Raw genomic sequence first — 14,060 nt, forward strand, 5'->3', positions numbered from 1 at the left:
TCAATACCTACCTACAACAACAAGAGTGAAGCCAATCATGGCGGCCTCGACAAAACACCTTTTGGACCAGATGTTTGGGATAGGCCAATAAAAAGCCCCCGACTGGACCCGATAGGATGGGACCTCAGAGGTACTTTACTTGTTAAAGAAAGCCTGGTGTAGCAGCGAACAATGCCACTAAGATGTCCAATAGGGTATAGACTTTAAAATCATCCCTCATAGGAAAGAAACTGTCATATTAGGCACCCTGAAAACCTGGTATGGTTGCCAACAACGTCTTCAAGATGTCCAACATGGTGTAGACTTTAAAATCATCCCTCAAAAACTCTTATCTCCCCAAAAAAGCCTCTATGTCTGAGCACCTTGGTCACCCCTTTTGGAAGCAGCTTCGCACAACTACCCCTTCAACGTACATGTTGATCCGGTGACCAAGAAGTTTCTTTTCTAAGGCTGAAGGACCAGATTTGATTTCAAATGTTACCCTTCTCACTTCTCTTGAAGGATAACATTTGGCGAGGTAAGCTGTTTAAGGGTATTTTTTAACACTTGTATCCCCGTTGTGAATAAAGAGAAAATCAATATGCGACCTAGGTCCGTAGGTACCAAAATTCATGCGGACAATGGAAGCCATAGGGTAATAAGCCCTGATCCATGAGCAAAATTTTCAACAGTCTTAGAATGGACCAAGAAGGTTCAAGAATGTTGTAAAGTTCTTCTAAGAACACCTGCCAAGTTTCGTTGCAATCCGACGAGTTTAAGGCAGTACAGATGCATAAATATTTTCAGGAAAATCAACCTTTATAGCTCTGAAATGGACCTTATAACTACATCCCTATCACCGGAGCATCAAACCACCATAAAACCACCTTTATTGGATCCGGAACGTCCGAAAACCCCTAAGGACCATGTTTTGGCATGATCAGACGTTCTTGGACCAAGTTATGGCCAAATTACCCCAAAAGGGTACGTCACACGCTATTACCGTGCACCCTCAGTGAACCAGTTTCCATCAATGGAAACTGTGTTCATAGGTTTCGAGCTCAACTTTGAAAGGCCGTATCTCTCTCATCCCATGCCTGATCAAGCTCAAATTTTATGGGCGTGTTCGTCGTGTCGACCTGAGCATTTTGATATTTGACACGACCCATGTCGTGGGTCGAGCTGGGAGAAAAATACCAGAGAAGATCGCAATTCAAGGTAAGGTTGTAGGTTTTTCAGCATGATCACACCTCGATCGAGTGGCCACATCATGGCTCTTGCACGTCAGATCGACTTAAAATTAGACCCATTATGAGCACAAGGTTCGAGGCATCATCAAAGCCGAACCTCGCACGTGATGGACGGTCAGATTTGATTTATGATGAGTACAAATTTTCTGCACTTTTTGGCCCCCGAAAATCAAATTCTAGCCAAAAGATCAAAAATGAAAAATGGTCGTTCGGGCACCAAAAACGCTCACGACAACTTGATCATTGATATTCAACAAAGAAGTCATCAAAAAACACCGAGAAATGGGCGTAGTATTTAAACAAAGATTACACGTTTCTCGTGATTTTTGCACTTCGTGATCGTGGCTCAAAGTCCCAATCAGTGGCTCGAAAGTGGTATCAAAACGATAGTCTTCCCTAGCTGATCAAGAAAAGAATCTATCTTTCAACCGAACTGAGATAAAAAAGACCTCGAACCAACCCAGGAAGATCACAAGAGTTATTGGATACAATAGGGACTTAATTGGAATTTTGTGAATTGTTAGTACAGAGGCAAAATCATCATTTTGCCCCATTTTCTTAGAATTTCTTTAATTCATTTAATTGTTAATTTTTAGCAATTAGGTCAAATTTTGATTATACGCCCATGTTTGGGCCCCACTTCTATATAAACAAGCATGCACCTCATGTAATGACCTTTCTTTCAGCAATAAAAATTACATTTCTTTATTTTAGTTTTGGGTCACATCTTGGAGATAGAGAGAGGAGAGTGAAGACTTTAGGCTGTACCGTTGGGCGTAAGGTAATTTTCTCTCTCCTCTCTTCTTTCTTTCTCTGGTTAGGTGCCTTTATCTCGCCCTTTGGGTCGAGATGACCTGGCAGCATATGTCTCGAGTTTCAGGGGAAGCCGGGACTTGAGATCGCTCTCTCGAAAACCTTATTAGGAAATAAGGGCAGGTATACCAACCAATGAGAGAGGAATGACTTACTCGGTCTGGCTCGTACCCTCTTAGATCACGAAGAAAGCCCCCCATGTTTGAACACATTTTTCAGCACTTTGTTCCTTGATGCAGAATAAAGAGGAAGCAAGTCAATAAAGCCTCAACATACAATGGAAATTTTGACAGTCTTAGAATGGCTCCAGAACTGGTCAAGATCTTCATAAACACTTCAAAAGGCCACTTGCCAAGTTTCATTGGAATCATACATATCTAAGGTAGTGAACACAAAGAAATAATTTTGAAAAAATCGACCTCTTGCACCTTGAAATGGATTCTATAATTAGAACTATATTTTTGGTGAGTCAAACAACTATGGGACCACCACCATTAGATCTGCTACGATCGAAAAATCCTTATGGGTCAAGTTTCAACATAATCGGGCACTCCAAGACAAAGTTATGGGTAAATACCAAAAAGGGGTAGGCCGCACACCATTCCCTTGTGGCCACCCTACACCAAAACACCATTAAAAGTGGTTGTTTTCACAGTCACGAGCAGTGACTTTCGGGGCCTATATCTCACTCGTTCCAAGTCGGATCCCGCTCAAATTTTGTGAGCGTGTTCGTCTCATTAAGAGGAGTATTTTGATATGTGTTAAGCCTCGTGACAATGCTTGCGTAGGGAGAAAAACTAGGGAGAAGTTGTCAATCTGTGAAGAAAATTGTAAAAAAATCAACAGTAGCATGCCTCACGCGAGCGGCAAAATCTCGACACTCGCGTACTCTATCAACATGAAACTAATTACATTATGTGTGTAAGGTCCAAGGCTATCATTGGTTGGAACCCTGTGTATGATGAACGGTTGGATTTCACACACGGAGGCATCGAAGTTGCTATAAATTTTTGCCACCAGATTTGAAGATTCTAGCCAAAAACTCAAGACGGCGAAATATTCATCCAGACAAAAAATCGAGCTGTGTTTATTGCCACTTGATTATGATGGCATGGTTAGTATGATTCAATAAAGAAACTGAAGAAAAAAATCAAGAAAAGAGCACACTGTCGATCCAAAATTTTCAAGATTTAAGTAAATTTCAAGTCTCATGATCATGGCTTAAAAACATGATTCATGGCTCAAAGTTGGTATCAAATCGATCGCCATGGTGACCCCTATAAGAAAACAATTATCTTTCGATCAAACAGGCATCAAAGCAACCCCGGATCAGTCATGAAAGTTCATGCAAGTTCTCGGACAGTAGCATGGACTGTTTTGAAATTCCACACATTGTTAGGCAGGGGCAAAATAGTCCTTTTGCACCCATATATAGAATTTATTTTAATTCAATTAAATTGTAATTACCTTCAATTTTAATTTTTGAGTATCCACCCATGTTTGGGCCCAATTCTATATAAACATGCAAAGCCTAATTATAAAAGTACCTTGGGTTCATTCTTCAACCATTCAATAAAGATTTCAATTCTTGCTTAAGATCGTGGGTGTCTTGGAGAGAGAGAGAGAAGAGAGAAGAAAAGGGCCAGTACCCTGGTAAGGTAACTCTGTCTCTCCTCCTCTTTTCTCCCTCATCTTTATCCTTATTTCTCTCTCCTCTTTTCTCATCTTTATCTCTCTTTCGCTCTCCGCTTTTCTCATATTTATCTGTCTCCCTTCTCTTTTCTCTATTATCTCTATCTCTTTTTCTCTCTTCTTCCTTTGGTTTATCATTTTCCTCTTTCCCTGCACCTCTCCCATATCTTTATTCACCCATGGATGACCTATCGTTGAACGTGATGCTTTCCTGCTCATGAGACATGAACAGTGAGCCCGGCCTTAACCCGAGTGGTGGGCGGGGCCTCTGTCAAAATTCTCTCTTATCTCTTCTGTCACAGACGATGCAAGCCGATCGCCGCCTGTGTTTTCTCTCTCTTTCTCTCTTTTATCACAAACATGCAAGCTTATCGTTGCCTGTATTTTCTCTCTCTTCTCTCTTCTATCACAGACGGTGCAAACTGATAGTCGCCTGTGTTTTCTCTCTTCTGTCATAGACGGAGCGAGCCTAGTGCCACCTATGTTTTCTCTTTCTTTCTTCTCTTATGTCACAGCCGGCACAAGCCTGGCGCCGCTTGTGTTTTCCATCCTTGTTCCTCTATCATAGACGACGGAAGCCTATCACCGCCTGTGTTCTTTCCCTCTTATCTTTCTTTTGATGCAGCCGGTGCAAGCTTATTGCTGCCTGTGTTCCTTCTCTCTCTCTTTTGTCACAGACAGTAGAAGCACATCACTGCTTGTGTTCTTTCTCTCTCTTCTCTCCTTATGTCACGGCCGGCGGAGGACCATCACCGCCTGAGTTTCATCTACTTCTTTCTCATGTCATAGCCGACGGAAGCCTGTTGCCACCTATGTTTCCTCCTCATTCTTCTTCCTCACGTCATAGCTGGTGGAAGCCATTGCCTTCTGAGTCTTCTATCTCCCCATCTCATTGCCGTCTGTGTTCCTTCTCCTTCCTTTCCTTCTCTCTCTTCTTATTCTCTCATTATTTTCCCTCTTACTCTCTTCTTCTTCTCTTTTCTCTTTTTTTTTCTTCTTCTTCTCTTCTCTCAATCTTCCTGTTTTTCTTCTTTCATTCTCTTACCCTTTCGTTTGACCAAGAAAGGTCGAGATTAGCCTTCCATGGTAGTCCTGTCGTTTAGCCGTAATGTCGTTGTAGCAGTTAGAGTTACTATGCCCGCTTTATCACCATGACAGACTAGCCATTGCGTTTCACTAGTTGATATTGGTACTGTTGTCTAGTACTAATTCTATTGAGTCGATTTGAGTTACCAAACCCATTTTACTGCCACGTCAAGTCAATTACTTACTAGTTTTGTAACTGTGTCGGTCTCACCATTTGGTCAAATTCTTCTAACCCCAAAATTCCTTCTCTCATTCTTCTCTACCCGTTTTTTTTAATGTGCACTTTTGAGTACGTTCTCGAAAGGCAAGGTGGGGTCCCTTGACTTACTTGTCTTATAACATTTGCCATGTGTGTGTGTGATTGCAGAAACATGAGAATACAAGCCAAGGGAGGTGATTTCGAACCACTTTTATGATTGGGGGGCTTTCTTCATGATCTAAGAGGGCTCCCACGCGAGCCAGCCTGAGTAAGTCCTGAACCCACCTTAAATTTCACTCTCATCGGTTGGTCTACTTGCCCTTGTTTTTGAGCAAGGTTCTCGAGAGAGCGATCTCAAGTCCCGGGTTCCCCTCAAACCCAAGACGTGTGCCCCCTGATCGTCCAGATTTGAACGGCGAGATCGAGGCACCTAACCAACCTGTCAACTACACTGGGGATTTACTACCCCTTAGTCAGATCGTGCTTGTTTGGCTAATTTTCTCCTTTTATTTTATGTAGCTGCACTTTTGGCTTCCAGGTTCTGTAACCCATTCATCCGGATCGGGAATTTTCTTATCCCCGCATTTGCAAGTGTCCTCAGGGAACAAGTTCCACGAACTTTATTCCCAACCTTCCTTTTGAGCAAAGACCTCGGGTCTAACTCCCAGGTCTTGACCTGGATTGGGGTGAGGAGGGACTTAAAGGTCCCTAACTCCCCATCTCCTAGCTCTGGTGGAACTTCCTCCATGGCCGTCTGCATCAGCAACAAGTCTGTTGCTGTACACAACATGCACCCTACCACTGGCAAGTCACTTGTCAATCGTATTGCCGAGGTACGCCAGAAGGTTGCCCAATCCCTTGTTGCAAAAGGCGAACAAGTCGCCATTACTTCGGCTGGTTGCCTCAAGTTTACCCCCCACATTCTTACACCATCACGAGTCTCTATCTCTAGAGGCTCGACACATCGAGGCGGAGACCCAGGGCCTCCACCTCTCTTGCACACACCATAAGGCTCATGAGTCAACCACTCGAGCCACACCGTGAGGCAACCCTTATGTTACCTCGAGTCAGCATCTAGGATAAGACCTCCCGAGGCCAGGTCCTACATACGTTGATGATATGCATCCCACTGCTCAGGGCAACGCCATCATGCGCCAACCCGAGTACATAGAAGACAACTCCCTCGTCCTCCTACTCAGGACACACTAGCACACCCTATAAGGGGAAGGTTTCCACCTGTTCTCTTACAGACATCTGGTCGCAGTTCTCGGCCTCCTAAGGCCAAACCACGTTCTCGAGCCCAGGATGACCCCCAAGTCACCCGTGATCCTTCTTCAAGGGACGCACACACGTCACCGTCATAGATAGCCCCTCGATCTTAACTCAGGCATCCTCATGAGTCAACCCTACTCTTGCTTGCTCCTCCTTCGAGCAAGCACCTTCGGCCTTAGTACTCCAAGACCTTCCCCAAGAGTACCATCCTGAGCAAGCCTCGTCATCGTGATCATGTCTTTGGAGCTCATAATAGAGCACGGGGCAAAGACCTGATGGAAGATCGAGTCCTTCATTCTCCTCGGCTCAGGATGACTCCAGTCCCTGGCCATCATCTTTTACCGCACTTGATGGAGACAGCTCTCTCTTGTACAAGAAGGGCTGATCAGCCACATTCACGATCACAGTTTGACACGAGGTCCATCAAAACCTCAAAGCTAAACACGCTAGAGGTCTGCGAATTCTGATCAAGGAGGTGACCAAGGCGGTCAGGGCAACGAGCTATGATGACCCCCTTCAGATGACGAAACCTAAAGAAGAAATACATGAGCCTTGCACTATGGTTAATGTTGTAGAAAATGACCATGCCACTCAGTAGCCATGGTCCCAAGACTATTGAGAACCGGTCCTCACGTGATCGACATATAAGAATTAAGTCCAGTTAGGGCATGATGACCCCCTGCTGACCGATCTGTCGCGCCTGATCTGTCAAGTTCGCAAGACCTCAACTGCAACTAAGACTGACCTCCCTGGAGAAATAGTTAGCGTGATGGTTATAAATGAACCTGAATTCTAGGAAGACCGCATGAACAAGTTCGAAGATATGGTGTGCGCAATGATGGAGAAGATAGATCGTATAGATGTCGCACGACAATCAGCTAACAATGAGGTCAATTCCCATCGCTCAGACGATACACCTCCAAGGAAGCCCCTTCCCTCTGCCTCACAGGACAATTTTGTCCCTCACCCCATCTCACAGGCTGACATCGATGCTATGGTAACCCATAGCTTAAAGAACAGAAAAATTATGGGGATACAAGGTGCATCGCCTTATCAAAGGCCACACCCTTCATACATTGACCAGGTGCTGTTTCCCTCAGACTACAAGAAAGGGAAGTTTCCCTTATTCAACAGAACCACCTCCTTAAACCAGCATATCGCCCACTTTCAAGCAGCGTGTCGAGAAACAACAGCTGATAGGAGACTCCTTCTTCGTTAGTTTGTTGAAACCCTCGATGACCCAACTTTTCAGTGGTATGCTCGACTTCCCCCAAACTTGGTGCGTACTTGGGAGACAATGGAGAAACTCTTCCACCAGCGCTTTTACGAGGTCAAGAGAGAGGTTCAAACCATCGAGATCCTCACCCTGACCCAAGACCCTGATGAGCCCGTGGATCAGTTCATATCAAGGTTGAGAAATTTTGCTCCTCGCCATCCCAATCTTGAGAAGGAAGCAGTCCAAACTTGTGTACTGAACAAGCGACCCGAAATCGCTCTACATGTTGAGGCCTCAAATCTGACTCCTATGTCAGAGCTGATCTCCAAATCGGTTCCCATAGCCTATCACGCCAGCATGGCAGGTCACGACAACCGTCTGCAAGCTCTGGAAAAAACCGGGGCAATGGGAGCTCTTAGACTAACACCCGGGGCAACCAATAAAAAGGAGTGTCAATGCAGTTGTCATGGTCACTGATCCAAAGAAGGCTCCCTCCCAAACTTTGGACCTCTCCAAAGGCGTGAGCACAATAAAGACAATGGCTTAGGTAGGCAAGAAACAACAGTCGTACAACCGAGTACCCCCACTCGCAAATCTTAATCGGGAAGATTATTGGACTAGGCATAGGAATAAAGTTTACCCCTTTGAGAAGGAATGGGTCCCTGCATTTTTTTGATTATTATTGGAATAGAACATGATCGAACTTCTAGAGGCCAAGTTCCTTGATCAAGTTGGACTCGATACCCAGGAAAATTACTATGCTTATCATCGAACGGTCAGCCACCCCACAGATGATTGCTTCATACTGAAAGACATTATCGAGGTTCTGATTCAGAAGGGTCAGATCATGCTTCAAGAGCTAAAAAAAGGCATTCGGGGTAGTAGAAGCCTCCCATGCGGTAACGGTCCATGAGGAAGATGAATCCCCTGATCTCCTTCATGGCTTTTTCTTTATAATGCTTCAAGAAGGTCTTACCACATCGAAACCAATAAGGCAGCCCCTATGCCTTGCCTGGGGAACTGAGGAGCGTTGGTGCCCATACCACCAGATATGGGGGCATTACTTGTGTGAATGTACTAGTTTTCATGATATAATCACAAAGAAAATACATGAATGCCAAGAGTCTTACAACGTTCCAGTAAGTGATCCCCAGATCACTGCTCCACCGGTACGGCATGACCTCTTAACTCAAGATCTGGTTAAAGATGACTCATAACTTGTTGAACCTTTGACTTCCCAGCCATGGATACTCCACCATGGGAGAAGCAGACTCAGGGTTTTAAGGCGAGAAGTAGTTCGACAAGCTAGGGCTTACAAGCCTAGTGAGACGAATTAAGCACCACGTCAGAAAACCAGAAGGAGACGGGCACTAAGGGCTGCTCGCCAGAGAAACAAGATGGCTCAACTGTCAGTCAAGTTGAAATTTCTCAAGCCCCTTCCCCCACTGCCAACTTTACTGGACTTTATCTCTGGCACGATCCTCCTTCCTTCCCCATCCCATCAAGAGGATGTCCCCGAGTCATATTCTCCTCAGATCACGTCTAATGAGGATGAGACGTTAATAGTCTAAGCAGGGGAAAGACCTGAAAGATTCTATGCACATGTCTAACCCTGATGATGACATAAATAGCTATCCAGATTGGTCAAATGAGGGGAATGACCTTAAAAGTCCCCCACCTTCTGACCCTTCTCCTTCTTCTTCCCCAATCCTGCAGGTACAACCATGAAATTTCCAGACTTCGAAGCTCTCGACAGAGAATTTGAAGGAATCAACATAAGCAGGATACAACAGAAGCAGTTGAAAGAGACCCTTGCTCTGGAAGCTGGATTCTTAACAGTTGCTGATGCCCTGGCAGCTAAAGCCAAAGAAGAGCCACCTTCTTCAAAGAAGCACAAAAATTCAAAGCCAAAGAAACCCCAGTGGCCCCTTGAGCCAGACTTTGAACAAAGACTGAGAGAATCAAGGGGGCAGATCTTTATTCTCAAGAGGCTTGTCATATGGTACAAATCTCATGACCATCACCCGACATGGGGCAAATGAGCCTCAAATCGAGGAAGACGCTGCAACCTCCACCACTGAAGTCAGGCACTTTGAAAGTTCCTAGTTTGCCACTTTTCCCTAATCCAAATACCAATCTGCCTATTCTCGAATTCCTTGGGATACCTTTGATCCCATATACTCAATCATTTTCTAAGCCCTAACCTAGGACACCCGCTCTTCTTAAACAAATCCTTATCCCGATTAACCCGCAGCCTACCTAAACTAAGCCCACTGTGCAATCAAGTCAGCCAGCATGCCAAAATAAACCTATTCCACCCAAACCCGCTCCTCAACCCAGCATACCACCCAAACCAGTGGCAGGACTAGGAGTACAAATCCTTGACCAAGAAAAGATGAAATATGATGTGATAGGGCATCTGCAGAAGCTTCCAGCCCTTCTCAGCATCTATGACGCCCTCATACTCTCAAAGGAATATCAGATGGCTTTGGTTCAGGCTCTCTTTAATCTAGAGGTGTACGAGACCAAAGTGGAACCCATTGAGGTGGACCCGATGATTTTAGGAGGATGTATGCCAATCACCTTTTCAGAGGATGACTTGTAATTGAGAGAAAAGTTTCATAATCGCTCTCTCTTTGTGACTGGCGAATTACATGCGTGCCCCATCAACCGAATTATGTTCGATGGAGGGTTGGCAGTCAACCTTATCTCAAGGAGGATCCTTACTCTGTTGGGATTAGGGTCCGAAGATCTTACTCCGTCCCACGTCATAGTTCAAGGGTACAAGTAGTCAAGAGAGAAGCCAGCTGACACAATTCTCCTTCGTCTTAAGATCGGTGAGCTAAATGATTATGCCTAGTTTCATGTAATCGACATAGGCACTTTCTACAACACTCCTTAGTCGGCCATGGCTCCATGACTAGGGAGTGGTTCCATCGACATTGCACCAGTGCCTCAAGTATAATTGAGATGGGAGACAACATACAATCTATACTGACAAAAGACCGTTTCCTGTAGCCGAAACTCACTACGCAGATGCTAAGTATTACTTCACAAATTTAGTGTCACCTCAAAAGCCGAATGATGGGGATCACAAGTCTACAATGAAGACAAGATCTTCGCCTCATGAAGATGTTGAGGATGTGGGGAGAACATTGGTAAACATGTCAAATAGAAAGAAAGGCAAGGTAGAATTCTCCCTCTAACCCCTATTCATTCTAACATCCCCACAATTATCCCTGAAGAAACTCCGTCTTCACTTGGAGAGGAGTCCTCGCCCTCTGGCCCCAGTTCTGAACCACCTTGGCCAGAAGATGAACTAGAGGTCATTCCTGAGATTGAGCAAGTCATGGGGATAGAATTGCCAGCTCCAAATATTACCTATACACCAGACCATAAAAGTCCTGCATATCCCTATTGTGCTCTTGAAAGCAGAAGTAGCACGCCAACTGCCGCGAAAGATTTTGCAAAATCTCGTTGTTATAAGCATAAAGGATGCTCCTCGTCCCACAACAGGATTAGTACAGACCGGTGACCAGCGACAAGTTCTGCACTTCTCTAGTTTCGTGGGAGGAGAACAGTTTGAGAAAGGACAACCTTTTTCTTCTCAAGAGCAGGATCCCTTAGCAGAGTTAAGCAGTGAAGTTCGCAGTCTCTAGAGTCAATTGGAGGCACTGGTTGGACTATCTATAGTGAGCAGGCTCACCAAATGGTGAGGAAAATGAATTAGGAGCCCTTAGCCAATCAAACGTTAAGAGGAGAAAAGGCAAGGAGTCCCCATTTCAAAGTTATTGAAGCCACAACAGCCTGTCACAGGACTAAACAAGGCCTAACGTATTAGCCCCTTGAGACAATAAATATGTTGAGAGGCGCTCAAGACCAACAAGAGCACATGAGGTACATCAAAGTAAAGAGGAGAATGAAATCATGCAACAAAGTCAGTCAAAATATAAAAAGAAGCATTTTATTCATGATGTCAAACTTTTTACAAGTGGTGGAAAAAGAAAAGACATATTTAGGAATGATCAATTATCCTATTGATCTATACTCTGCATGCTGCAGCAGAAGCTTCGGTGTCCTGAATACGTTCCTTCAGTTCGACCACCATTTGAATCTCTTCTCCCATTGCCACAGTTTCGGACTCGATGGTGTGACTAAGTTCTGATAAATTCGTGGCCAGAGAAGTCTTTGTGGCCCTTCTCTGAATCATCTCTTTCTCAAGCTCAGCAAATTCCTATCTTAATATCCCCATCTCCTCTCTTATTTCAACCATCCTTTTGAAGCAAGATTGTCCGTCCCTTTTGAGATCCAGCTGACGGTCAGTCATGGTGGCCTTCTTCTCAGTGCAGGAATCTACCTTCTCGCGACGACGCAAGATCGACTCCTCCATGGAGGCTAGCCTGCTGGTTTCCACTTCATGATGCAGTCTTCCCGACTACCAGCTCTCCAACTCACTGAGGGTTGCGTTAAAATGGGAAAGGACTTATGGCGCACTCCCAATAGTAGTGGTCGTGATAACAAATTCCTTGAGTTTGGCTAGAGCCTCATTGAAAGGTAGTTCCCTTAAACCTTGAAGGCATGCAAGAAGCATGCCTATAATTATACCCGAAACTTCGTTGAAAGTGGGCCTAAATGATGCTGCTTGGATTACCACACTTGAAGAAACTTCAGTTTCAAGGACTAGGCTTGTAGAAGTGATAACCATCTGAGCCACCAACTCTTTTGAAACGATGAAAAAATTTGGAGTTTCATGCACATCAGACCTAGAAGTAGCCCTCGCTTCAACCTACCTTGATTCTTTGATACCAGCACCGTCGCCTTGACCTTCTCCTATGGGGGTCACCACTGTTGTCCCAGCACCGTCGCCTTGACCTTTGCCTATGGGGGTCACCACTGTTGTCCCAGCATCCTCCAAAGATGCCTCCTCCCCTGGTCTTTCACCCTTGGCCGTGGCCTCGACAAGTTTAAGGCAGATATTCCCCTCTTGTTTCTCACCCTCCTGAGCTGCTGCGTCAGTATCAACAGGTTCAAGAGTTACCTCTTCCCTTTGGCTTTCGCTGATCACTGATTGAGCCTCAGCCATGGCCCCTTCCGTCTGCTCTGCATCATCAATAGCCAGAACCTCGGCCACAAAAAGCTCAACCCCTTCGTCTTCACGATCTGCGCCCTCAGGGATAACAACCTCTTAGTACTTAGGGGCATCATTAACCATAGGCCCTTCCTCTTGAATCATGGCCCTTGCATCTATCGGGGCACTAAGTTCCTGAAGCACAAAGGCCATGTCGGTAGCTGGTTCCCTTCTTAGAGCATTACCTCCAAAGCTTTCAGTCTCATTAGTCTCCATGTGAACCAGAGTTGACCCAGGAACTGCTCCTGGACTTAGAGGTGCCTCTCCAAGTTCTGGAGTCATTTCCTGATCAGAAGCAATATCAATAGGTTCGGGAGGGTAAGAGTCGATCACCTCAGTCTTTGAGGAAGAAGAAGAAAATTTAGGAGAGAGAAGATGGTGGAGAAAGCGCAGAAGGTGACGCTGGTGGAGTTACTAATGAATCAGAAGAAGGAGAGCTACCTCCTGACTCCAAAATCACAGGAAGTTTGGCACCCCTACATCTTTGTGTACGTCTGCCAGCTTGAGCCGGTGCACGAGTGCCGATAGGGGTAGACCTCTTCCTTTTCTTTCCTCCTGTTGGAGGAGGAGCAGCCGCTTTCGAACTCCCTCCTTGAGAAGGGTCTGCAGCCAATTTACTGTGAAGACCACTCCCTATCAGTGCGTTCAAGTCCTGAATGGGACACCCTTCATGACCTGGGACCTTTTGCCCCTCACTCCATTCGAATATGGAATCGAGTTTATCAAAGATGATCCCAGTTTTCTTCCCCATGGCAAGAAATTGCGGCAAAGTGTCATCGGGAGCTATCTCTCAAGGAAGCCCAAGAGCCTCCCAGTTCAAGGGATATCCCAAGACAAAGACCTCGTCAAGACTCGGAGTATCCACCAGTCTCCTCTGTCTAGTCTCCTGACGCCAATAGTCGTTTTCCCCTTTCTAGTGGTGATCAGCTTCCCAGTATCCTTGACTGGTGATTCTCCACCAGTTGGCATAGGCCTCGGTTACCTGGACCCTTATGCCGAAGTGAGGTATCACATACTTGCTTATCTCTGTCATCTCTAGACATGTGGATCAAGCGGTCCATATATGTCTTAGCAGCCAGCACTCTCGAAGAGTCCCAAGCTCTTTCGTCTTTCCTATGTTTGTTCTGCCCTAGTGCTTTTCAAGAAACACAGAGAAGGGGCAGCTCTCGTCAAGCCCATGCTGACGAGCGAAGCGGTTACGGAAATACCCTTCCAATTTGGCATTGTACGGGGTCCGATAGGGTAAAACGCTCCCTCTAACGCTCAGAATGAACATGAGCTCCCTGATGGTAATAGGAGCGCCATTTAGATCCTTCCCCAATTCATCAATGAAAGCACGATCGGTGAAGCTTCCAACCGGGAATGGGACTTGAAGCATATTTAAGAAGTCATGGCCAAATAAGCTCCTAGCCTCCTCGGGGCTTT

The sequence above is a fragment of the Amborella trichopoda genome, chromosome 11 (assembly GCF_054954075.1).
Source record: "Amborella trichopoda isolate Santa Cruz 75 chromosome 11, AtrichopodaSantaCruz75HAP2 v2.0, whole genome shotgun sequence".
Lineage (NCBI taxonomy): Eukaryota > Viridiplantae > Streptophyta > Magnoliopsida > Amborellales > Amborellaceae > Amborella > Amborella trichopoda.